The following is a 25,803-nucleotide window of genomic DNA, read 5'->3' on the forward strand; positions in this document are numbered from 1 at the left end:
TGAACATGAGCATCAACACCCCAGAAGAGACTTGCTCATCATGTTTTATGCCTTGTCACTTATTTCCCTGCTTGGCCTGGTCCTCCTGCTTTTTTTACAGTGTTGAGCACTGACTAAATGATCACATATTTATCTTTGCTCATTTGGTTTCCACTTTTCCTGTTAGAATGCAAACACCTCTTCTAGAGCAATCCACGCCTGGCTTGAAATAGTCAAAAAAGAACTTGTGGAACTAGTGTGGACTGAAGATGGACTTTTGAAATGAGCTGGTTCTGCATCTTGGGTTGCCTGTGCTGTTGGGATGGGGCAGCCACAAAGGGCCATGAAACCCTGGCATTGGCTGTCAGGTGTAGGTGCCCAATACAAGGCAGGAAGTTCATTAATGGACTTTACTCCGTCCTTCCCCGTGCACTGTGGTTGTGACAGTGAGTAAACCAAAGATGTTAAATCAAGCTCCTTTATATATATGTATGTATATATATATGTGTATATATATATATGTATGTATATATGTATATATCCTAAGCCAAAAAAAGTGGTTCTCATTTTGTGGGTTAGGGGATATCCCTCTTGAAGGTTTTAAGAGAGGTACATGCCTCATTCCCAAGCTGCTAATCCCACCTCCACATGACTTCTTCTGAGCTTTTCTAAAAAGCTCTGTCCTCCCTCTGATCTGCCTGCCTGACCTGGAAACTCATGGCCATCAGAAAAGTTCCCAAAGTTCTCCTTGAGAGACTAGTGAGCCACAGCTTCATGCATGCCTCCACAGACATGGGGATGGCTTTCCAATTTTGCTTTCCATGTCCCCTGTATTATACTCAATCAAATCTCTTCATTTTGAACTTTAGGGGCTTCCATATCCCAACACCACTTTTCCTAGCCCAGGAAAATGTACCTATTTCTCATTATTTGCAGGTTCTCCTAAAGTTCTTCCTAATCCTTGTATGCTTCCCTCAGCCTCGTGCATTCAATCTCTGGCTCATCACCACCTCTAGAGGACTGGTACTTGCCTTTTCCTATTCCAAATTTCTCCCCCATTCTCAAATCCTTACTCAAAAGTTCTTCCTGTCAGAGGGCTCTCCTGACTCACCCTCTGATTCACCTATCTGACTAATTCCAGCCATTCCTCCAGCACATTTGTCTGTTTGCACACAGCCATATCCGTGGGATCCATATACGTCCAGAGAGGAGCAGGTATCAGATTTGGGGTCTCCATGTGACCTTTATTCTTGGTGGGATTTTCTTCCAGGTAAGAAATTTATTTTTCTGGGTCTGGAATCCAATTTATCTACGTTCATTTAAATGATTTCCTTTGTCTTTTGTGGGCATCAGAGTAGAGTATAAATTGGGAGATTGTGAGTAATCATCACAATTTCAGGATTATTCCTCCTTATTGTTTTTGCCATCTGGCTCCTGCTTATCCTCTCAATAGCCACACGGCTGACAGGTTGGGACTCAGAAAAATGATCTTGAGTCAGAAACTTCTTTTGAAGGCAATCTTGCATGGCTTGCCAGGAAGGAGCAGGAAGTGGCAGAAGGGGGCAGGTGGGGAAAGAGCCTGTGGCCTCAGGGGTCTTGCAGCTTATTGAAGCAGGGGTATCAGCAAGCAGACACAAAGGAAAACATATAAAGGAAGTTGGAGGAAATGGCTTGGAATCCAGAATCTTGGCTCTTGGTTCTTTGTTTCACCCACCATTGACTATCCTGGCAGCTGTCTAGGAATATTTCAGAGTCACTTGGGTAGAGCCTGAGAATGAATCAAATGTCTCTTTTCAGAGACCCACCAGGCTGGCTGAGAGCTGTGTTGGTCATTATGTCCATTCCCTTGCCCCCAGGCCAGACCACATCAATTCAGCCTGCCCAGCCAGGGGTATCTCTTATTTCCAAACCTCACCGGAGACAGATTCTACCCAGCTCTCTGTCTGCTTTCTTGCCCTGGTGGTTTTGAGCCCTGCTAATGAATAGCTGGGATGGCTGCATTCCTCGGACAGCTTCATAGCCTTGCATATTTGTCAAGTGCTCCTGGGAAGGAAACTCAAGGGGATCTAGAGGCAAAGGCCTGTGTGGGGTGGTCCAGCCATATTCAGCTTTTTCCATTAGGTCTCTCAACTGCATTCTGTCCCTGCTCCAAGGTGTGGAAGTGGTTCCCATTTGCAAGAAGATGAATGCTGGTGTTTGACTTACTGCTGTATCAGGGCCCAGAAGCTCTGGCAAAGAAAACACTGGTTTAATTTGGAAAAAAAGACTTGGAATTCCACCTGCCTGCTCAGTCTTCAGCAGCTCTTCTTCTTCCACCCTACTTTTCTCCTCTCAACTCCTCCATATGGGATTTCAGCCTGCCAAGACAGGCATCACTGGCAGCCCTGCCTCTGCTTGGGGTCCAACCATTCTGTTGTATACCTGTATAGAAAGCTGACAGCTGGTAATGCTCTGTGCTGCAAACTGAGGCTCCAAAGGAAGAGGAAATGGGTTTGGGTGAAGGGTTCATATCAAATGAGAAGAGTATTGATTGAAGGCTGAGATTTATGTGCTTTTAAAAACAGATGCCTCTGACAAGTTTTCTATATCTCTCCACTATGGAAAATTCCATTCCTTCCAGATCACTTCAGCTTTCCCCATTCTAAAGATTGATGTTGTAGAACCTGGTGATCAATTATACAGCCACTGACAGCAAGTAAGCAGTACAGGCCACCACACCTCCTGCTTCTTGAGCTTGGGTAGCTTCTCTTCCTAAAAGCTGTCTTTATAGGTACTGAGAGAGGAACTGGGAGAAAACATAAACCAAGAGAGGAGATGGCTTTAGAAAAGTAATAAATAAAGACTATAAAGGTTGAATTGGTCTTATAATTCAGCAAGGAATCAGTAATTTCCATTAAAAAATTTTCAGGTTGTTTTAAAGTCAGAAACTGGACAAAAGAGAATGGAAGAGTGAATGGGAATAAAGTACAGACCGTGCATTTAGACAACTCCTTCAAGAAAGGACCTGTGAAATAAAAAGAGCAGAAAGCCAGCAGCTAAACAGGGGAAGTGGGAAAGGAAGATAATTTATATATGCATTTTTCAAAAAGAAGTGACCTAGAAATGTACAGTCTTTAGATATTCATATTCTGAGTCTGCTCTATTTACCACTTCCACCTACACATTTATCCTTTTGGGCCTTGCCTTACATGAGAGGCTGGCTTTTATTGATTCTGTTAAGGGATCCTCTGCAGAGTGGTTTCCAGTTGAGTTTGGTCAATAGGAAGGACCAGCAGGAGGTCAGAAGGCAGGAGAAAAAGGAGTTGGGATGTACTCTGTTGTCTTCCTTTTTGCTAAGTGGAAGTTTGGCCACGGACCATGCTTTTTATGTTAAAGGCCATAATTACTGCCAGGCAGCTATCACCTGCAGCACAGCTACCACTCTTTTCTAGTTCATTCGTTGCTTTTCTTGCTGCTTCTTCGACTTTAGGGGTAGTAATGGCTTCTTGTGGTTTTGAGTCTTGGGAGCTTCACCAATCTCTTCTGATTTCCCTTTACTCTGCCCACATTATTGACCTTATAGGTGCCCATAATCACTTCATCAAACTCTCTTCAATCATCCCATTTGAGTATGTCATCTGTTTGTCTTCAGGGATATGAACAGAAAAGGCACAATTAGAGACCCTGGTTTCATCAGAAGGCTCCACATAAGGTGAAGAATAGGAAGCACACGTATTAGAAAAGGTATAACCATAGACCTTGAGCAGAAATAGCGTTGTCAGTTTTTATTTTGAGCCTTCCCTCTATATCAGATATATCCCAATATCAATACAAGACTAGACATCCAGATGTGTTTGAGTCTCAAGCCCCATGGGGCCATAGGTTGAGGGGAAGGGCCAGGCAGCTTCATATTCAATTTTGCTGGTGTAAAATTGAGTGTAGAAAACCCCATCTCTGCCTTTGTTGTCAAATCATGAAGAGGCTAGGGGAAAATACTCCAACCTGAGTCTATGAATTATATTAAACTATATGCCCAAGGAAAAGGTAAAACATAGCCCCTAAACAAAGGCCTAAAGCAAGATACCTGCTGGCTGGAGATCAAATCTCAGCTATTCTTAATATCACACCAAGACAGAAATCCTAGGTAGCCCCTATGTATCTTGATGCAGATTCACACAAGGAATCTATAAAGCAAAATTCTGAAACCTACAAAAGACAAGACAAGTACTTAATAAAATTCAAGTATGAGAACATAATCCTACTTCAGGAGAAAAAATAATAGAGCAACTTGAAGGTGCAAGTGATTTAAAAAATAGTCTGTTTAGGGCTGTCAAAGAGCTAAACAATAATAAAAAATTTAAAAATAAAACAAAGGAAGACAAACACATATAAGAGAATATTTAAAGAAAAGTCAATTACACTACTAAAAAATATAGACTTTGGGGGCCGGGGATTTAGCTCAGTGGCACTGCACCTGCCTCACAAATGCAAGGTCCTGAGTTCAATCCCTGGTACCAAAAAAAAAAAAGCCTTTGGAAAAACTACTCAATAAATGGTATATATGCCACAAAAAAAGCAAAAATAGAGGTTGAAGGGAGGGCAGGGGAATGGGGAAAAATAAGAATCAAGATATATTATGTAAAAAAAGATATATTATGTAAAGGTACAAATGTCCAATGATGAATGTCATTATATTGTGTACCTAAAATGTATCAATAAAATTAATTTTTTAAAAAAAGAAAAACATGTAAATGATGGGATGATAAATTTTATGTGTCAGTTTAGGCCATGAGTGCCCAGACATTTGGTTAAATATTATTCTGGGTGTTTTTATGTGGGTTTTTTAGATGAAATTAACATTTTAATTGGTAGAGTAGAGCCAATTGTGCTCTACAGTGTGAATGGGCCTTCTCAAATTAGGTGAAGCCTTGGATAGAACAAAAAAGCTGATCCTATCTCAAATAAGATGGAGATCTCTGGCAGACTGCCTTCAGATTTCACCTGCATCATTGGCAGATTTGGATGAGACTGTCTCATAATTGCATAAGACAACAACTTATAGTAAATTTTTTTCAGTATATGTGGATATTTTATTGCTTCTACTTATCTGGAGAATTCTATTACAATGGGAAAATAGAATTCAAGAATATAAAGAAAATACAAACAAGACGAACTATACATACAACATGTGTACATATATGCAATTAGGAGGCATAGAAAATGATTCAGGAAGCTCCAAAATGCATCCTATTTATGCATCCTATTTAGGTCCAGGGGAAAAATGCAGAGAATGGTGTAGGTTTCCAGAGCTGAAGTCACAAATCATTAGGTTGAAAGTTCACATAAAGTCCAAATTAGGAAAGTTCACATAGGACAAATTGAAAAAAGAAAACCCACATCTATTTATGGTATAGTAAGCCACATGATATAAATAATAAAAATAAGCATCAGAAGGAAAATATAGCTTCTCATAAGAAAATAACAATTATATTGACAAAAGAATTATCTCCCTCCATATTAGACCCCCCGAATGCAAATGTGCTAATAACTTCAAACACTGAGGAAAAACTAGTCAATCTAACATTTAATACCGAGCTAAGTTATTGCTCAATTGTGAGGGCAAAAATTCAGTCACATAAAGTTACTAAATACTAAAGAAACTTACTACTCCTGGGTCCTTATATTTAGTTACAAAGGGAAGTTGGAAAGAAAAATTGGAAGCAAAACAGGAATAGTGGTAAAGTATTCCAATAAAGTACACTATTAACTATGAAAATAATATCTGTGTTAGAAAGAATGGGCCTAAAATCTTAATAAACAGCATCAGAGAATGTTGGTGGTAGAGAACATATTGATGGAGAACGTTGGTGTAGCTCAGAACATAGTTAAAACTCATTCTGATATCCTTGTTCTGTTTAAAGGAATACGAGAGACAACGAACAGATTTAGAACTTAGCAAATTTTTCATGTGTATACATATACTTAAAAATTTGAGGAACCATTAAAATAGAAAAAATACAAGTTAGTTTCTGAAACAAAAGCAAAATGGGAAAAAAAGTGGTGGTGGTAGGGAGAATAACCGAGCCTCTATTAATCCAATGAAAGGTAAGGAGAGAAGAAAAACACGAGGGTTTGAAAAGGAAGTATTAAAAGCAAAAACATAAAGTAAGTGAAAATAAACATTATTTTTCACAAAAAAGTAGAAGAATCTTACATAGAATATGATCCCATTTATCTTCAAAGTTACCAAACATACAAAACAATCATATTTTTTTTTGTATAAAAGTGTACCGAAATACAAAAACTTACATAAGGATAAGATATATATTTATATCTTCCTGAATATATGTATATATAATTCCTGAATATATATGTACTTGTATATATATATTTAGAAGAGAAAGTATCATAAAGGAGAAAAGATGGAGGATAGGGAACTTTAGTGCATTTTTAATGTTTTATATATTTATAATACAAAGGCCTGAAACATATAATATTAAGTTTTTAAAGTGTATATGGAGGTGCATATATTTGTTTTTCATTTTTCTATGCATGGGAAATATTTCTTGATTTAAAAAAGAAACAGTGAAAAGTAGTACTGTATGGCTGTAGAAATATGGTTAAAGCCACTGTGGGCTCTGACAATGGAGGATTTCCCTAGACCTGAGGAGAGACTTGGAAGGTTACTGCCAGGTGGAAACAAAAGTCCTGTGGTCTATTAGGAACTACTGTTACCAATCCTGCAGATTCTTTTCTTTCTTAACACTGTTCATAAATAACAAAAGCAGTTCTAGGAGCAAGCAAGAGCTTTTATTGACTGGCCTATGAATGAAGAAGGAAAGCTCACACTCTGAAGGCACTCTGAAGGAGATCTGGGTCTGAGTTTTTATTAGGACAGTTGTGAAGGGTTGTGGTGAACGCACCTTCATCAGAGCTTATTATGGAAACTGGAGGAGATTTCCAGGAATCAGGGCGCCACCTCTATTCTTCCCTAATTTGGGCATAGACAGGTTTGTCATGGTGCCAATGTGTGTGTTTTTATTATTATGAAATTCTAATGAGCCCAAGGTTATCTGGAATGTTAGCATGGCAACTGAACCACATCTGGCTGGTCTGGATAATTGGAAGAATGTGATAATTTGCTGTTGGAAGACTGGCAGCACGTGGTTGTTTGTATCCAGGCTGTAACTTCTGTGAGCAAGTACATAGCTGACAGGACAATAGGCTGCCAGTAATTTTGAGGTTCATTCTGATGATGTTAGGAAAATAAAAGGAACAACTTATAAAGAAACCAGGGGCTTAGTTCTAGAATAAAATGTGACACAAGAAGAGATTTGGTCTATGGGAGAACCGGCAAAAGACTGTTTAATACTTCTGGTCACCAAGCTGACATATATGCTTCAAGTGTCTGTGTGGAATTTTTTACCTAGTATTTATTGAGTACTTGCTATGCAGAAGCCACTCTGCTAAATGTTTCACCTGTGTTTCCTTGCTTAAGCATGTTCAACACACAAGCACTAGTCTTATTGACTTACTATTTCATGAAGAAGCAGTGTAAAGAAATGATTGAAGTCATTAACTCTGCAGAATTAGGCCATATTTTTGTTTCTTGCTAGCTGTGTGATTGGAACAGCTCACTTAGCTTTGTCTCAGTTTCCTCACTTTTAAAATGGGGATCATAATGGAATCTACCCACTGCCTTACTGCACAGTGTCTTAGTTACTTTTTTCGTTGCTGAGACAAAATACCTGACACCCAAAGTTAGAGGAGGAAAAGTTTATTTAGGTCACAATTTGTGGAGATTTTAGTCTATAATCGGCTGGTTCCAAGGCAGAGTGGCATACAGAGAACAGTGCATGGTGAACAGAAAGTAGCAAAAGCAATAAGAATCTTAACAGCTTTTTCCTGCCCCTTTTATCTTATTCAGACTACTTAGGGAGGGTAGCACTTACACCCTTAATCTTAGTGCCATTGGGCCTAGCATTGCACCAAGAATCAATCACACACTTTAGATTTAGCCACCTCTACAAAAGCTCTACCTACAAGTGCCTGGGGCTTTGGGGGAGATATAGACACACACCATAACACACAGATTAAATGTGTCAATAGCTGCAAAGGCTGAGAGGACTAGTTGACACATAATAATTGCTATGCAAGTGGTTGCTATTCTTTATTGCTATTTTCAATGAGAAAATAGAACTATAGAGAGACCAAGTAAATTGTAAACGTTCACAGCTAGTAAATTGTACTGCTTGGTCTCAGATCCAGGATTCAATAACGCTAAGGGCAAGTACTTAATTTTTACACTATTCTGCCTTCCTGGGAGACAACAGAAATTTACAGACATCAGAAAATAGGAAATATTGAGTCACTGGTGGCAAGTAGCGTAAATGAGAGGTACAGAGACAAAGACTTTGTGGCAGAGATCTTTCTGGATTTACTCTTACAAGGTAGAACTGGTTTCCCCATCCCTAAGGAGCTCCCATAACAACAAAATAATCAACCAATGGGGCAGGGGATGGCAGTGCGGTTTGAGTCTACCCATCAGCATTTCCTTCTTTCTGACAGCCTGCTGGATTTGTTCAGGCATCTAGCCTCCTGTGTGAAGCTAGGGGCTTTGGGGAGAATAGAGCCCTGACTTCAACCCCAGAAGCTTACTCATGATGGATCTGAGTCACTGACAGTGGTTCTGTTCTCATTAGGGATTGGTTTGGGTATGGGCACGTCACATAATTCTAACCAGTAGTATGTGAGAGGTCTCATGAGAAAGTTTCTATGAGAAACTAAAGTGAAAATAGATGATTTCTCTTTTCTATTGGACATTTGAGTGCCTGGGTGTTAGAGTCTGTTAGGCTGCTATTACAAAATACAGTATCATAAATGAGGTAGTTATACACAACAGAAATTCATTTCTCACCGTTTTTTTAATACAATTGCTTTATTTCCACATTTTTGCAGTCCCCAATATTGTATCTGATAGGAATCTTCATCTCTAAAAACACAAAAATATTCCAAGAAAGCATGTTACAAGATAGTACATATAAGCAATAGTTTGGCAGAATTTTATCAACTAGTTCATACTCCCCGAAAATGAATTTTAAAATTCAAAAATAACCATTAGCTTTATTTAACATATGTTACATCTCACTGTTTTGAAGGCTGGGAAGGTAAAATTCAAGGCACTGGTAATTTTATGGCTGATGGGGTCCTGGTTTTTGGATTATAGATGGCAGCTTTTTGCTGCTTCTTTGCAAAGTAGAAGGGGCAAGGCAGATCTTTCGGGTTGGATGGTAGAGTAGAAACACAGGAAGAATATGGTCTTTATGATGGCACAGAGCTCTGAAGTAGTCAATCTTGGAATTGCTCTCCCATGGACTTCTATCATGGGAGATGACATGTGTTCTAATTGTTCAGGTCAATTAGCACAGTTTTCTGATCCTTGCAACCAAAGTATACAAACTGGCTCCGCTACCAAATCAAATTCTTGCTACGAGGGAAGAGGAAGACATCTTGCCATGGGATTGTTTGCTTTGTACATCAAAGAGCCTCAGATCAATGTATCATTTTGTCCCTGAGAGAAGGCAGTGAGTTGTGGCAGCACAGCCGGACTTAGTTTCCTATATCACACTGGAAAAGGCATTCTGCGAACTGGGTCATGAGCTGCTAGAGAGGTAGTTTCCCTGGGCCCTTAAACTGAGGAGCTCTTGTGCCAACCAAACAAGTAGGAATCCAGGGGGGAAGATGACAATGCTCTTGGAGCTTCTCCCTACTCAGATTAGATGCATGAAGGTAATAAAAAACCACCCAAAAGAAACTGTAAAAAGAAGCCTTGGGAAGTGCATCCAAGAGAATGAAAAGGAAGGAGAACAGAAGGAATCAGTGGAAAGAAAATCTTCCAGAGCAAATGAAGGTCCAAAAATAATGAGACCTAAGTTCAAGGAAGTAATTTAAACCAAATAAGGCAGGGAAAGCCTAGCCAGGGAGGGGAGGGCTCACTCTGCAGGGAGCAGGCAAGCAGCAGGATGGAGCTGGGCAGAGTTCAGCTTAGGACAGCCCCTGGGTCAGAGGGAATCAGGACACACTGCTACTGCCACCACCTAGGACAGCAAAGGGGCAGGAATAGATGAGGAGCCTTCTCACCACCCCTGCCCCAAAGTGTCTGGGCATTATCTCCACTCTCCTTATCATCAGGACTGCTCAGATTTGCAAAGCTCATCTCACCTGGGTGAACTTGCTGCAGCTATAAACAGAGAACCTTCCAGACCAGACAATTGAAGGAAACCAAACTTCTTTTCAGGCTCTATTTTATATTTTATTACAGCAACAAACTGCCAGATCATCCAATAATCCAGGGGTGATGGATATTAGCTCATTAACTGTCCACTCAGTTTGTGGACTCAGGTACTTGGTGATCCTGCAGCCCAGGTAATTACCCCATAGTTCAGAGTCAGAACACACACCTGGCTGTTTTGCAGAGACATGTGGACATGAGTGCGTATGTTTACACATTAAAAAGTTCTCTATCTTTCTAGTTACTACATACTCTATCTTAAAATAAAAGTCTACACCTTATACTACAGGGTTTTAAGCCACAATAGTGAATATGTATAAAATATATTCACATATAATTCATATATATATATATATATTCCTGCTTTCACAGGAATTGAGCATTTAAAGAGGTAATGAAATGAGCACAGAGAAATTAACTTCCTAGATAAAAAGCCATATAAAGCTCTCCTTTATGTGTCCTTCCCTCAGTTATGATCTCTGATATTTCTATGACAGAGGTCACAAATGAATTGTGTATCATGATCCCTGATCAACTCAATTGGTATTCAGATACACAAAGAAAATATGCTTTATCTAGCATTTGAGTTTTTCCTATAACAGACCTATATAAGTCCCCATAGCACTGGTGAATGAAACAGATACTTTGTCTATTGATGACATCTCAATTTCTTCTAGTTGAATCACAGGCACCTCAAAGTAACTCTGAGTTGTTTGGAAGTTTCTACTTTCCCCTGCTCCTTCCAAGATGGTAACTGGAGGTTAAGGCTGCTGAAAACACTTTATGATAGAAGGAGGAAAGGAGAGCTCTGAAACAACATGGTTCCTACTAGTCTCCACTGGGGTAGATGTCTGGTCTGGTGGCTCAATCGGTGGCCTCTAGTCTCCAATCGCCACTGAGAGCAATGTGGTGTCTTCTTAATCTAGGGCCCTTTCAGCAACTCCTTGCCCCCTCTCAAGGCACTTCTGGGCCCATTACGCACCACTAGCAAGCCATGGAGTACAAGAAGGGATGCTATAGTTCTCTCTATCCAGTTACTTTCCTGCCTTGCTCTAAGTGGTCCCTCAAGTCACATGGATGATGGCTTTGTGTGGGACTCCTTCAAGAGTTTTCTCCAAGCTGAGGCAGGGAAGAATGCTGTCGACGACCTGCTGGCTGAAAATGTTCTCAGGTTCATTGCATACATACCTGAAAACTTCCACCAAGTCTTTTCCTCATCTTGGGCTTCACCCCAGGAAGGAGGAAATAAGTACATAGAAGTCTGAACTTTCTGTCCTACTTCTGCCTCCTTCCCACAGTCCACCTGGGGACATATAGGTAGTTTATTTTCCATTTGGGTCTGCAGGGAATGTGTGTGCAATATTCTTCTTCTATTCTCTTTTTACCTGAGGTGGAACTTGCCCTTCTCTATTTCCTGTAACAGAAAGATAAATAGGGCATGAGGAGTGTGAACTGGCTTTCACAGAGAAGTAGACAAGATGTTTGGAGTTCCTAAAGGATAGAGCAATTACATTAGCATATGTAGACCCTTGTGACTGGTAGCTCTGTACAGAAAGCGAGTTCAATAAAGGTGGCTTTCTGGCTGAGAGGGGAAGGGGAGGGGGAGTCTTGACTACAGAGGAGTGACATCTAGTTTCTTGAAAATTTCTTTCTTTTCTGAAATGCTGGGCTCTTAATTGTTCCTGTATTCCTTTAGTTTAAAATAACACATATATCTCCTTTGCTCACTGATCCTCATAGTCCCAGAGGGTGGTCCTAAGAAAAACAGCACTATTAATTCATCTTTCACTGCCACATGAGCAGGGTGGTATAATGAAGATATCTCCATGAAAAAACCCTCTATTTTTTTTAAATTCAGAAAAGTCAAGAAAATAATGTTAATTTAAATTTAAGATGTCTACTTTTCCACATAGGTTCAAATAGTGTGTATATAAGTGCCCTTTCAGTTAAAATTGAAAACTATTTCATTACTCTTCCCCAAATAGTATCTTCCTTTTCTCACTACTAATAATCTCATACCTATCATTCTTGTCTATATTTTTATTAGTTTAATATAGCTTTATATATCAAACAATATATACCAAACAAAATATAGCATTGCTTTGTATGTTTAAACATTTTCCCTAAATGATATCATACTGCATCAATTGTTTGGCAATCCTTTTTTCAGTCAATAATATGCTTTTTAGATTTTCTTTGCACATAAATTCACTTCATTCATTTTAAACTGCTTTCACTTATTATATTCAATTTGTGAACACATCACATCTCTTAATTCTCCACTGAAAAAAACTGATACTTTCCCTAATATTTTCTCCTATTATTCTTTTTAATGATAGGAACCATTGGCTCAGTCTCATACTTTAATTTCAGGCCAAGGCCAAAATTGGCTTGAAGTCTTTGTTACTTGTAGAGCAGTGTAATCTCCCAGCTGACACTGAACCAGTGCTAAGCAACAGACATCTGAGCCCCACATGTGCCCTACACAGTTACAGACTGCTTGTCCCTGGGCCTCTCTCTGACTCAATTCTCTTATCTGGAAAGTGGAATCATAATTGACTCATTCTCCTTAGGCTGTTATGAATGCTTGTGGATTCATGTTATGGAGCGCATACCCAGTATCCAGCAGAGAGTAAGCCTTCTGTTAGTGGGAGATACATATAGTAGTTAATGCCTAGTAGAGTACTGAAAGCCAGGATGCTGCTCCCTGATCCATTTTCTTTTGGGCACTCTCTCTACTATGTTATCTGTGATGGTAAGACCTTGTGTATAAGAATTTATGATCTGTGAAGACATAAGTCCAATGTGCACTCCTGGGGCCAGAGGCTACAGGCAGAGGCATTAGGCTTGAGTGTTAAGTGGTGAACTAACAACCTTGAATGCTGTCAGGATGCAAGTGCCAGCAACTTCTGTCTTCAGAGTGAGTTTTTGCAGGGCCTGTGCGGACCTGCCTTGGCCTAGTGCCTGTAGGAGCACAGCACCAAGCCCTTGTGATAGGACTATTCTGTGCACAGGTCTGACCAATGAGAGCTCTGTTGCTATGCCGATCATGCAGGCAGAGCCTTTCTGACTCTAATCACAGCCAGCATACTGTTCACAGAAGTCTTTGCTGTTTTTGCTTGGATTGATTTTTTTTAAAGCAACTGATGCATACTTTTCTTCTTGTTATTCTCTTCCTTTTATTCCTCCCTTCAGTCCCCACCCAATGCTTTCCTACCTGGACACACACACACAGACACACACACACACACAGGAGTCAGACTCGGAATTATTAACAATGACACTTTGGCCTAAGGCAGAAAAGCAATCTTTTAATAAGATCCTTATTCTATGCTAAGCAATGCTGAAAAACTCTGCTCTGTAAAATATTTGGGGAGATTGATTAAATAGAGGTACCATCACCACATATTTAACTTCCCGTTCTGCCTTCTCTTCTTCCAGTACAAAAAGCAACGGGAAAGAAATAATAAGGTTGCAGTATATCTGCTTTCTGCCCACTTTTCCCACATCTCCCAAAGGGCCTAGCCCAAAGCCAGTGTGACTATTCACAAACCATCAGATTAATGGGGCCTCTCTGCCTTTCTCCTCTTTGGCAGAACATCTGGGTTCTGTCTGCTCATCTCTCCTCCTGCACTCTTTGATGAGGGACAGGACAAAAGCAAGGCAAGCACATTCCTGAGAGAGGGGGCTGTGCGCAGCAGAGGCTCATGACAACTCCAGAGCACACTAGGAGGGGAGACAGTGAGAGTGACAAAGCCTCCAAGATGGTTGGATAAGGTGGTCTGGAGGAAAGGGAAAGTTTTACTGGGGTCGGAAAGTATGAGGGGTTGGGGAGTCTGGGTGCAAAAGAACAGAAGGTCAGGATTTTAATAAATGACCTTGACCTGTCTTACTGGAGCTCCTGCACTGTTAAGAGACAGATATGAGCACAGGTTGGTGCAGCAGTGTAGCCATGGTGTTTCAAATTCAGTTTTGCTGTGGTACCACATGTCCCACAGCTTTGTAAGCAATATGCTTGCCTATACTCCAATGTTTAAGCAGTTTTATAAAAACGTACAAAAGAAGATAGATTTCATTTAAGTAAGAATCACAGTGGTATAGAGTTGTGGAAGGAAGATTGATTTTCTAGAAATATGACTAAAACTAGTTATTAAACTGTTATTGCTAAAAGAAAGGGTGAAATAAACAGAAAACCACAGTACTTTGCTTCACATGGGTCTTGTCTAGAGATCTGATCCTCCTACATTCTTCCTTAACTTCTCCATCTCTTCCTCCATACTAGACAGTTTTTATAGTAGAGGGGTGATTTGTAGGGCCAGGACAAGGCAAAAGCTTTGAAGCAAGGGTACGAAGAATAATTAAAACACCTGGCGAGTTCTGGTTTTATTTTTGAAGAACATAACTTAAAAGCACATGTGAAACACAAGCTGTAGTTTTAAAACTCAGAGTCTAAAATAAATAAGAGTTGAAAGGATAGTAGTTCCTATACTTAAGGTTTTAAACAAAAATAATTCATTTAGGAATTAATAGTTCATGTGATAAAGAAAGATTTTTCTGATATGAAGAATTCTATAAGTTCATAACCATATTTTTCTTTATTTAAATTCAAGCAAACTTAATACTTTAGATTTTTTTTAGAGTATAAAGTAATAAGATTCTGTTTTTGTGAAATTATACATAGCTATATACATTTGAGAGATAATAGAAAATGATACATGTCTCAGTCATGGAATATTGAAGTGATTTTTCTACATTTTTTGTACTTTTCAGTTTTGTCTAATCTTTATTTTTATGCATAATTTTTAAAACAAAGACTACATATTGCTTTCTATTGACATAACTAAAATTTCTTTAAAAGGAAAAGAAATTAAGCAGTATTTTGAGAAATAATTGAATACCAACAATTTTTCCTTGTGGATCTCAGGAGGTTTCCTGTGTGATTGTGTGAGTGTGTATGTGCGCGCGCACGTGTGTGTGTGTGTGTGTGTGTTGTGGTGACAGTATCAGTGTCTCAGTGCTTCTGTTCTTAGGAGACACTTGGTGATATTGAAGTTCAAGAGAAAGAACATCAAGGGAGGCAGAAGTAGTGAACAAGAGGAAGACTGAGGACCCCCAAACTTGGACATGACTCAGTAGAAACACACTGTAAAATTTTCAGAAAGTTCAAGATTCCTCTTGCTTCTGATTAAAAGGGTCACAGCCCTCCCTAGTCCAGGTGAGTGCTCTATCTTTGGCTGACCAAGCTTGAGAGGGAGGTGGTGAGGGTGGGGAGGGAGAATGTGCCAGTCTGACCACGTCCCCATGCCTGCCCAGGAAGCAGGTGGGTAGATTGTCTGTCAAGTACCAGCAAGGAACAAGATCCTTTCTGTATCTGGATTGAAGGGGTTGAGGGGACCAGAGGCCTGGAGGAACGTCTCAATAGCCAGCATTTCTCAGAAACACAGAGGAAGTCTCTCAGACAAAGCAGACAGGTTGGCATCCCTTTCTTAAGAGTCAGAGAAAGGAAAGAGATAGGCAGGCCTTGCCAACATACCAAGGACAGTGGTGAAATTTGGAAATCTGGGGGTCTGCCAGGTTTGTTTTCACAGCAGCCTGGGCAACAGTTCTCAATACCTGCACCTAGAGAACTCACTTGAACTCCAGTGCTAGTCCACAATGGGTCATCCCTGGGATGTAGCACCCGTTACCCCTAAATTCACTTCTTGGTGCCAGCTCCTAATTGTGGGGATCTTTGATGATCTGGGCCCTCTGACTGAGTCCTGGGACCCCAAGGGGGCGCTAGTCTTGTACTTGTCATCCTATGTTACCTTCTTTCTGCTTTGCTTCTTCCTTCTGCCTTGCCAGACCATTGCCCACCTATGAATGAACATTCTCATCTACTGTAAGCAGAGCACAAAACAGAAATCCAAGTGTCATAGTCTCTAGGTCAGTACCTGCCCCCCAGACCTGTAACTCCCCATAACCTGTAAAGAAAACACTCAAACATAAGTCAACAAAGAACCGAAGAGAAATCTCAAAGCCTTGGGGTGGAGGCATAGCAGGAAGTTGTAACCACACAAACTATGCTCCACGCTAAAGAGTCTGACCCTTAGGCTGAGTAACTATGATACAATATCAGGGGGCTAAAGTGCTGAAATTCACTGTCTTGGCCTCTAGAAGATCAGTTTTAACTGTAATATAATTTTACAGATCGGAAATTCTGGAGGAGAGTGACCTTGATCTGTTATACAGTTAAGGTGAAAGAGAAACTATACGGGACTAGTCTCAATTATTTGGCATCCCATAACCTTTTACTATGTGGTCTGAGGTGGATTGGCTGAGTTGAGTGTCTGGGAAGTTTCTATGATGGGAAGCCAGCCCAGCCAAACTCATTGTCTTCACCTATGTCAGTTATACTATCCTTTCCTATCTTATTTCCTGAATTTGAGGTGGATATTTGGTTGAAATTGTACCTAAGACAAAAATACAAGTCCATATTATGCTTCTTAATATTATGGTTTAGATCTAAAATCCCCCCTAGAAGTCTCATGTGTTTGGAAGTTGATTGGATTGTGGGTTAGGGTTAGCACTGTACTCATCCATGGATTGATTCATCCATTGATAAATTCATTAGCTGAATACATTAAAGATACATTTGGTTGAAATTGTTCTGAAATAGAGAATATATGTCAATATTATGCTTGTATCTGTCATGCTTTCTCCTATGTGTAAATTCTTGAGGACTACCTTTCCATTTCTTTAGTGATTTATTAGATACGCTAGTTGATTAATTTTATTCCATCTCAAAATTAATTTCCTACCAAGATAGAAGAGAAGGCTAACAGACATCAGTTTACAAAAACAAAAAGAGTATGTAGGGATGATATGGTGGCATCTTCAGGCTGATGGGATCTGCCTCAGGATGTGGCAACTTCCACACACAGCCCGGACAGAGACCAAGCACTCATGTCCTGCTAAAGCAAAGATATTACCCAGTCTTTTGGTCACGAAAGATCCAGTGTGGGAATTCTCTCTTCATTCCCTGTGAACTTAGTTAGGGCAGGAATCTCCAAAGGCTGAAGTGAGTGTCCTTGCTGGTACTCCCAGATCTTGCTCTCTGATATTATATAAACTAGTTAGCTCATGTATTCTGAGTCCCTGACCAAGCATTCCAACTTTGGTTATGACACTTCACCCAATTCAAATTTATTTGATGCACAGTTTATGTACTAAGAGAAGTAAAAAAGAAATTGTGTTGTGCACTTTGGGTCAAATAACTGCAGAAGTTAAGTGGATGAATTACAATGTCCTAAACTGGATGAACAGCCAATCTGTACAACTCAATCAGGAGCGTTTTTACTGAGGACTATTGTTTATAATGTCCATATCAGTACTACTCAAACTCTGACTGTTCCTCTCTTGTTTTGGGCTTACCCCACATAACCAATATGGGGTAAACTTTAGAGGTTATACTACAGATCAGACCCCAAATAAGTGAGAGGAGGAAGCAGAAGAAGCATCTTACTTTTCTAATTTCGCTCCCTTTGTGCCTATTTCCCTACAACCATGTGTCCACAGAAACTATGGTTATCTCTCTTTCTTTTGTAAGACCAACATGATACTATTTTGGCCAAGTATTCCAGAGGAAAGAAGACTTTGAAAAGACATTTCCTTTGTCTTGCAAGATGGCTTCAGGATATACTTCTTCCCCAAACCAAGTGTTAGAGTCCTGTCAACTGTTTCAGGGAGGACAAGAAGTAACACGAAGTATCTAATCCTCCTTCTTCCCTAAGACTCCACTGCATCTGAGCTTGGTGTGAGCATGGCCTGCCAAGGCAGACAGGATTGTTGAGCTACAATCAAGACGATGGATCCCTGGCACAGCAGAGCCTTTTAAGGATAAGGATTGGATTTAGGGTAAAACCTACCAGCCCTTGGCAGTTCACAAGTCTGAGATTCCAGACTGGACACTTTTATTTTCCATACCTCCTAAGAAGCTGGCTAGACAAGACATGTAATAAGTACCATTCAACCCATTTGGGAGTCCACAGTGGAAAATTATCGGGGTGATATTTTGGGACAGCCTTGACTTCTTGAGATTGGTGCATACTTGTGCATTGTTTTTGCATTCTTTGCACAACTTTGCATTTTTAAAAAATGAACAGGTATTATTAAGAATGCCAGTCATTCTTGAAATCCTTTGGAGAAGTCAGAACTTGGGAAAGCCAATGCAAGGGAAGGTAAGGCCAACCAGGGACAATAGTGTTCCAAGAGAAGAAGAGAGAGCTAGATGTTTGGTCCTAAGCCCTGTTATTTTGGCCAAATGAAAATGGATTGTTAAAAAATCTTAAAACACATTCAGGTTCCACTGCCTGCCTTGCAAGTGCAAGGTCCTAAGTTTGATCCCCAGTGCCAAAAAAACCCCCCGAAACATATTCAGTTACTTAGAAAATATCACACAACCAGTGCCAAATTCATCTAGGTATTCTCTAGCACTTTCATCCAATGTGGTGCACTTACCGTTCCTCAAAATTGCCAAATTGTTTTTCATTCTCCTACATCTATTTAAACTTGGGATAGAATGTTAAAATAGTCTGAAGTCTTGTGACACCATCTTGCACCAGTCCTTGTGCAGGTGGAAGAGGTCATAGGATACAAGTGGCTGATGCAGCTTCCTCAGTTTCTGGATTTTTTGTTTCCACTCAGAAGCTTAGCGGTGCCTAACATCTGTGGTTTTCAAAAGGCATACTCCAACAAAAATCTCATAAATAACAAAGCCTCCAATGACTTCCCAGTCCTAACCTGATTGAGGGAGTTTGCTTAGTTGCTTTCTACATCTGCAATCTTACTGGCCACTTACTTACCACTCCTGCATGTTGTTACCCTACAGTAAAAATGAAGGTCTTCTCTGCACTGTGTTTTTGCTTCTGACATAACTGTTAGCCTAAAACATTTTGCATTACCAACTACATACTTCACAGAACTAGAGAAAACAATCCAAAAAGTCATTTGGAACAAGAAGAGACCTAGAATAGAAAAGGCAATTCTAGGCAACAGAGACATGGCTGTGGGTATCACAATCCCTAACTTGAAACTATACTACAAAGCTACTGTGATAAAAACAGCATGGTACTGGCCAAGAAACAGACCCGAGGCTCAGTGGAATAGATTAGAAGATGTAGAAACAACTCCAGACATACTCAACCACCTCATCTTTGACAAAGGAGCCAACCACCCTCATTGGAGGAAAACCTCTTTAATAAATGGGTTGGAAAAACTGGATTTCAATCTGCCAAAGATTAAAATTAGACTTATATCTATCACCATGCACTAAACTAAAATTGAAGTGGATTAAAGATCTAAATATTAAAACAGAAACACTAAACTTGCTGGAAGATAAGTTAGGTAGAAGTCTTTTTTTTCCCCCATTAAGTTTATTGGTACATTTTAGGTATAAAATACAGTTACATTCATCTTTGGGATCTTGTACCTTTACATGAGTATCTTGGTTCTTATTTTTTTCCCCTTCCCTTGCACTCCCTTCACTCCCTCCACCCTTCCCTATTTGCAAAGATTTTGTTCTCATTTTTTTCCTTTTGTCATATATTTTCTTTTCCCTTTTTCCTTTCCCCTACCCCGCCCACTTCCCCTGCTCCTTTAGACCTTTTCTTCCTATTACACAATATCAATTATACATTTTAAAATTACAATATCAAGATCTAGGAGACATTACCACAGATTGTACAGAATTTAAAAGGATATAGAAAACATATTACAGAAATCTTTTTTGAAATAAATTTGACAACTTCTAAGAAGTACCTTGGAAGACAAATTAATGAAACTAACTCTGGAGGAAATATAAAATTGAATAGCACCTATTAAGGAAAGTATGTTCCTAGCTTGAAAACCTACCTATATGACAACAACAGGCTCATATACATTTTAACTGATAAATTATATCAAACAATTAAAGCAGAAAAAAGAAGGAACAGGAACACTTCTCCCCTCATTTTAGGAAATCAACATTGTGCTAATCCTAAAACTGGATAAAGATAATAGAAGAAAAAAGTATGAACATAGATAGAAATTTGTTTAACAAAACAAACTATTAGAAGTCAGATCTGGCAGGATGTAGAAAGTGGTTTTGTTATAGGGATGGCAGTGTTGGTTCAGCATTGGAAGATCCACACCCAAAAGTCATCATTTTAACAGAGGAAAGGAAAAAGCCATATGATCCTGTCACTAGTTGGAGAAAAAGTATTGGACTAAATTCTACAGCTGTTCATGGAAAAAGTTATCAGGAGACTAGAAGTAGAACAGAACCTTCTCAACAGATTAAAGACATGTACTCCATACTTCCAGTGAGAATGCCTTATATGAATGAAGAAGATACAATGCTTTCTCCTTCAGGTGGGGAACAAGGGCAGATATGCTTCCTCTTTATCTGTCCATTAAACTTTGAAACCTAGGCCCCACCAAAATAGTCTGGCAATAAAACGACACAATTAGGATAGGATTGGCAAGGTAAAAGCAAAATCTTTATATGTAGATGAAATAATCATCTACAGAGAAAATACTAAGAAATCTCTAGGAGCCCCTAGAACTTGTATTTGAATTTAGCAAGATTAGAAAACACAGGGTATATATAAAAATTCAGGTCTCTGTATACTTGCTATAAATGAAGAATTGGATATTGAAATTTAAAAGTTATGTAGGAGTACAAAGGACCTAGAAAAGTTAAAAAAAAAAAAACAGTGTTGGAAGACATTTAGTACCTAATTTTAAGAATTCTTCTAAAGCTACAGTAATCAAGACAGTGTTGGTGTAAGGAAAGACATATAGGTCATTTGATTAAAACAGAGAATCTAGAAATAGTACCACACATATACGGTCCACTGAGTTTTCAAAGATTATTTAACATTAGCATTTTATAGAATATAAACACAATTCAAGAGCCGAAGAAGAGATAGTGTTTTCAGCAAATGGCACTAGAACACCTGATATCCGTATATAAAAAAGTAACCCCAACCCTTTATTTCCATACATGAAAATAACTTGAAGGGAATCTATGAACCTAAATAAGAAGGCCTAAAAGTATAAAACTTTAAGAAGAAATTATAAGGGAAAATATTTATGAATTCAGGGTAGGGAAGAACTACCTAGGATACAAAAAGTATGATGTATAAAAGAAAAAAATTGATAAATGAAATTCCATCAAAATTTAGATATTTAAATGACATCATTAAGAAAATGAAAAGTAGTTCTTAAAAAGCCCATATTTATAATGCATATAACCTATGACCAGAATATATAAAGAACTCTTACAGCTCATTAATAGACAACCCAGTTAAAAAGTAGACATAAGAAGATGATAAATAGCCAGTATAGCACAAGGAAAGGTGTGCAACTCTAGAATCAGAAAAATACTACTCAGTACAATAACAAGATTGAATTACACACTCATTAGGGAGATGAAGTTAAAAGTTTTAAAAGCCTTGTCATGACTTTTTCTTTTTGTTGGATTCTGCACCTTTGTGTTTAACTTGTCATGCCCAGTGGATTCATTCTGCTGGGTTTCCTGGGGTTGTGATCCTCACTGTCTTTTCCTAGGGTATTGTCTAAAACTTTTTGGAGTGTTGATTTGGTACTCATGAAGTTCCTGAGGTGCTCTTTTTCATGAAAGTATCTTATTTCTCCATCAATTTTGAAAGATAGTTTTTCAGGGTCCATCAATCTGGGTTGGGGGCTGTTTTCCTTTAGGGCTTGAAATACATCACTCCAAGCTCTTCTTGCCTTGAGAGTTTGCATTGAGAAGTCTGCTGTGATTCTGATGGGCTTTCCTTTGTATGTAATTTGTTTCTTTTCTCTCACTCCTTGTAGAATTTTGTTCTTCTGTTGGATTTCTGGAATCCTAACTATTATATGCCTATGTATAGATTTTTTTTTGATCAAGGCTATTTGGAGTCCTATATGCCTTACTTATCTGTATGTCAAGTTCTTTTCCCCTGCTTGGGAAGTTTTTGGCCATCACTTCTGTGAACAGTTTTTTTATGTCATCTACACTCTCTCCTCTTTCTTCATTGACTCCAATCAGTCTTATGTTATTTTCCTTTGCATCGTCTAGCAGCTGCTGGATTGATTTCTCATGTTCCCTTATAATTTTGAAGCTATTTTTCTTTTCCTGGTCATTAATTGCATTCTTAACTTCTATATCTGAAATTCTATCCTCACATTGGTTCATTCTACTGCACAGACTTTCAATGGAGTTTTTAATCTCTTGGAAATCTGTTTGTATCTGTTTCATGGATTCCATTTGTTTCCTATATTGGGATTCCATCATGTTCCTCAGATCCTCTAATTTTTTATCTGTGTCCTCTCTAGATTTACTAATCATGTCTTGCACTATGAGCACAATCTTTGCTGTTATCTGAGTTATTATTTCTGATTTCATATTTCTCAGATCCTCTTTTCTTGCCAGTTCACAGAGTCCAGGTGGTTGAGTATCAGATTGTTCCGTCTTGTTTCCCTTTGTGGTTGCTGTAGGTGATCCAGAAGTCTGTTTTTGAGGCTTGTTCACGTGTCTTCTCTTTTCCACGGAGGGGGTGGGGGGTGGGGGGGTGTGCTTCTGGCGCCCACACGGCTCACCTTCTCTGCTCTAGGAGCTTGGGATCCTGGCAGGGGAGCTTCCTTCCAGGTGCTGGGACTGGCTCAGCCTCTCTGACCTAGGAGCATGGGCTGGCGGCCGGGGAGCTCCCTTCCGGGTGCTGGGACCAGCTCAGCCTCTCTGCCCTAGGAGTGTGGGATGGCGGCAGGGTCGGGGGTAGAACTCTTGAAGACACTTGCATAGGAAAAGACTTTATGAGCAAAACCTCAGTAGCACAAGAGCTAGCACAAAGAATCAACAACTGGGATCTCATCTTATTTAAAGTCTTCTGCACTGCAAGAGAAACCACCAACAGAGCTAAGAGACAACCTACAATCTGGAAAAAAATTTTAGCAGCTGTACCTCAGACAAAGGTCTACCATGTAGAATATATAAAGAATTTTTAAAAATCAGACCCCCAAATTCAAAAACCTAATTCAAAAATGGGCATCTGAAATGAACAGACATTTCTCAGACAAAGAAGTAAAAGCAGCAAATAAATACATGAAAAAATGTTCAACATCACTGGTCATTCGAAAGATGGAGATGAAAACAACATTGAGTTTCCACCTCACCCCACAAAGAATGGCTGCTATCAAGAAATCAATCAATAACAAATGCTGGCGGGGGTGTGGAGAGGAAGGAACCCTTCTCCATTGATGGTGGGAGTGCAGACTGGTGCAAGCACTGTGGAAATCAGTATGGAGATTCCTCAAAGAACTAGGGCTAGAGGTCCCAAATGACCCAGCTATTCCCCTGGTGGGTATCTTCCCAAAAGAATTAAAAGAATCATACCACAGCGATATATGTACACCCATGTTTATAGCAGCACAGTTTGTAATAGCTAAAGCTTGGAAGCAGCCCAAGTGTGTGTGTATGTGTGTGTGTGTGTGTGTAGTGATTGGCATTGAACCCTCACGCAAGTGATTTTTCACATTTCCAGGAAACATTTTTTTGAATGTAAATACTCAAATACTCCACGGAACCTCAATTCATTGTGCACAGGACCAAGTCTAGAACTCAGATCTCTTTATACTTAAACTCTGGCATTCTTACTTCTATTTCCCCTGGCTTTTAGTTCATTAATTTGCAGTGTTCATTTAAAGTCCTGACCTCTTTGTCCCACTGTACATGTTACACCTTTTCTTAGCATAATAAATCTAGAGGTTTAAAATTTCTTTGGAAACCATACTTTCATTTGTTAACTGAGATGAAGGCACATGGTAAGTGTCTATTGTTTATTTGTTAATAATGCTTTACTGAATTCAGAAAGAAATTGAGGCGCAGAAGGCACAGACTTCTATTTAGATGTTTGTTTTAACTGGATTTTCTCTTCTTTTTTCTTTCTCTTCTCCTCACTTGCTCTTATGTTTTCTGCAAAGCTCTAAGTCTGCGAGGCAGGTTCAGGGGGTTCTTATTTAATAGATACCCACCAAGCATTCACCTGGCCTGAAGAGACAGACACATCTGTACACCTGACCCTCAATGAAGGACTCAGAAAATGGAGTGAATGGAGCGTTCAGGAAATCTCTGAGTGAAGGCTGATTCTACAGATATTTACATGGACTACATCTGGGAGCACTGGTTTCCCATCTGGAAACTCAACATTTTATACTGGGATATCTAGGAGAACAAAGGAGAGAAATCGGGCTGGAGACTTTCCTGGCTCATTCTGATCAGGAGACAAGGAGAGATGCCAAAGCCTGGCTAAGCATATATGGATTTCACAGTTGTTAAGTGTTAGAGTGAGCTGTCTTTGGCCCTTATACGCCCAATCCAGATTCTTCCCCTCTCCTCTGGCCACTCCTCAGCTTCTCTGATTTCTTTTTCCCCCTGCTTCTCTTGAACTGCTCTTCTTAGAGTGCACTGTTCTCCACTCTGTTTTCCAAATTCCTTCTCTAATACCTCATCCACTCCCATGGCTTCCATTGTCACCTGCATGTTGTTATCTCTCAAATCTGAACCCTTCTCCTAAGACCAATCTTAATTGATTATTGGACATTGTAAATGAGTTTTCCACTCAAATAAGACATAGAGTCTCAAACTCTTGACCAGTTTCCTCTGGTGCTTCCTATCTTAATAAATGACACCAGGATGCACCCAGTCTCCTAAGGTAGAAATCTAGGACCTTATCTTTTTTGTAACCCTCCTCAATTGGCACTCAATATTGTTGATCCATCACAGCTTCCCAAAATCAGTTAAACCCAGCACTTTGACTTTGTCCTCACCTGTTTCTTCCATTCTTCACTCCCATTCATTCCCACCTGAAACTATTGCCATAGCTCCTAACCATTGTGTGATCTTCACACCATTGTACTGTAAGTGTATCCCTTAACCTCTGTGTGTTATTTTCTCATCTAAAACAGGAAAGTCTTCAACCACATCTCTGAGATCTCTCTCACTCCCCAGTTCTGTAATTTGCCAGCTTGTGTATACAAGCATCACAGGCTGCAAATTGAAAAACTAAGCTTTTTGTTCCTTCACTCATTCCTCACCATACAATATATTTTCTTTATTCCTCCTCCACTTTGCTAAAAGAGCATTTGATTGAGATGTAGCAGCTCTACAACCCAAACCTTTAGCCAGGATATGATTTTCCCAGACATTGCTAAAGAGATAATTCCATGCCCTTTCCTTCTACTGTCACACTAGGGAAGGGAGTTTCCTGGAGCCAAGGCTTAAACAGGGTGGCTGTTGTTTTCCTCTTTATCATCACTTTTATTGTCTGGAGGATGCTGTTCCACAGCTCTGCAGATGCAGATGCACAGATGGAAAGTCTTAAGACATCTATTCCTTCTGCAAATTAATTATAGGACAAATACCAACTTTTTGTCCCCATTCCACCCCAACCACTGTCTGTTCTATCACCAGGACACCAGACTTAGTGAGGTGGTTTGTAAGGCTGGGTTTTCCCTAAAGCCAGGCCTTCACT

The 25,803-nt window shown here is 39.6% G+C and overlaps 1 long non-coding RNA gene across 4 annotated transcripts in view; it reads left to right on the forward strand.

Moving 5' to 3' along the window:
* LOC110345740 (uncharacterized) overlaps positions 1 to 25,803 on the forward strand; it is a 266,701-nt gene that overhangs the window by 198,399 nt on the left and 42,499 nt on the right. For 3 of the 4 annotated variants that reach the window (XR_015449153.1, XR_015449152.1, XR_015449155.1), the window contains one exon: positions 15,280 to 15,464. This is a non-coding gene — a long non-coding RNA (uncharacterized LOC110345740). Of the gene's footprint in view, positions 1 to 999; positions 1,250 to 15,279; positions 15,465 to 25,803 lie in introns of those variants that run through there. The other variant, XR_015449154.1, reaches the window with a different exon arrangement.

The sequence above is a fragment of the Heterocephalus glaber genome, unplaced genomic scaffold, assembly GCF_053883595.1.
Source record: "Heterocephalus glaber isolate CG9 unplaced genomic scaffold, H.glaber_assembly_v1.0 deba00000621, whole genome shotgun sequence".
Taxonomy (NCBI): Eukaryota; Metazoa; Chordata; class Mammalia; order Rodentia; family Bathyergidae; genus Heterocephalus; species Heterocephalus glaber.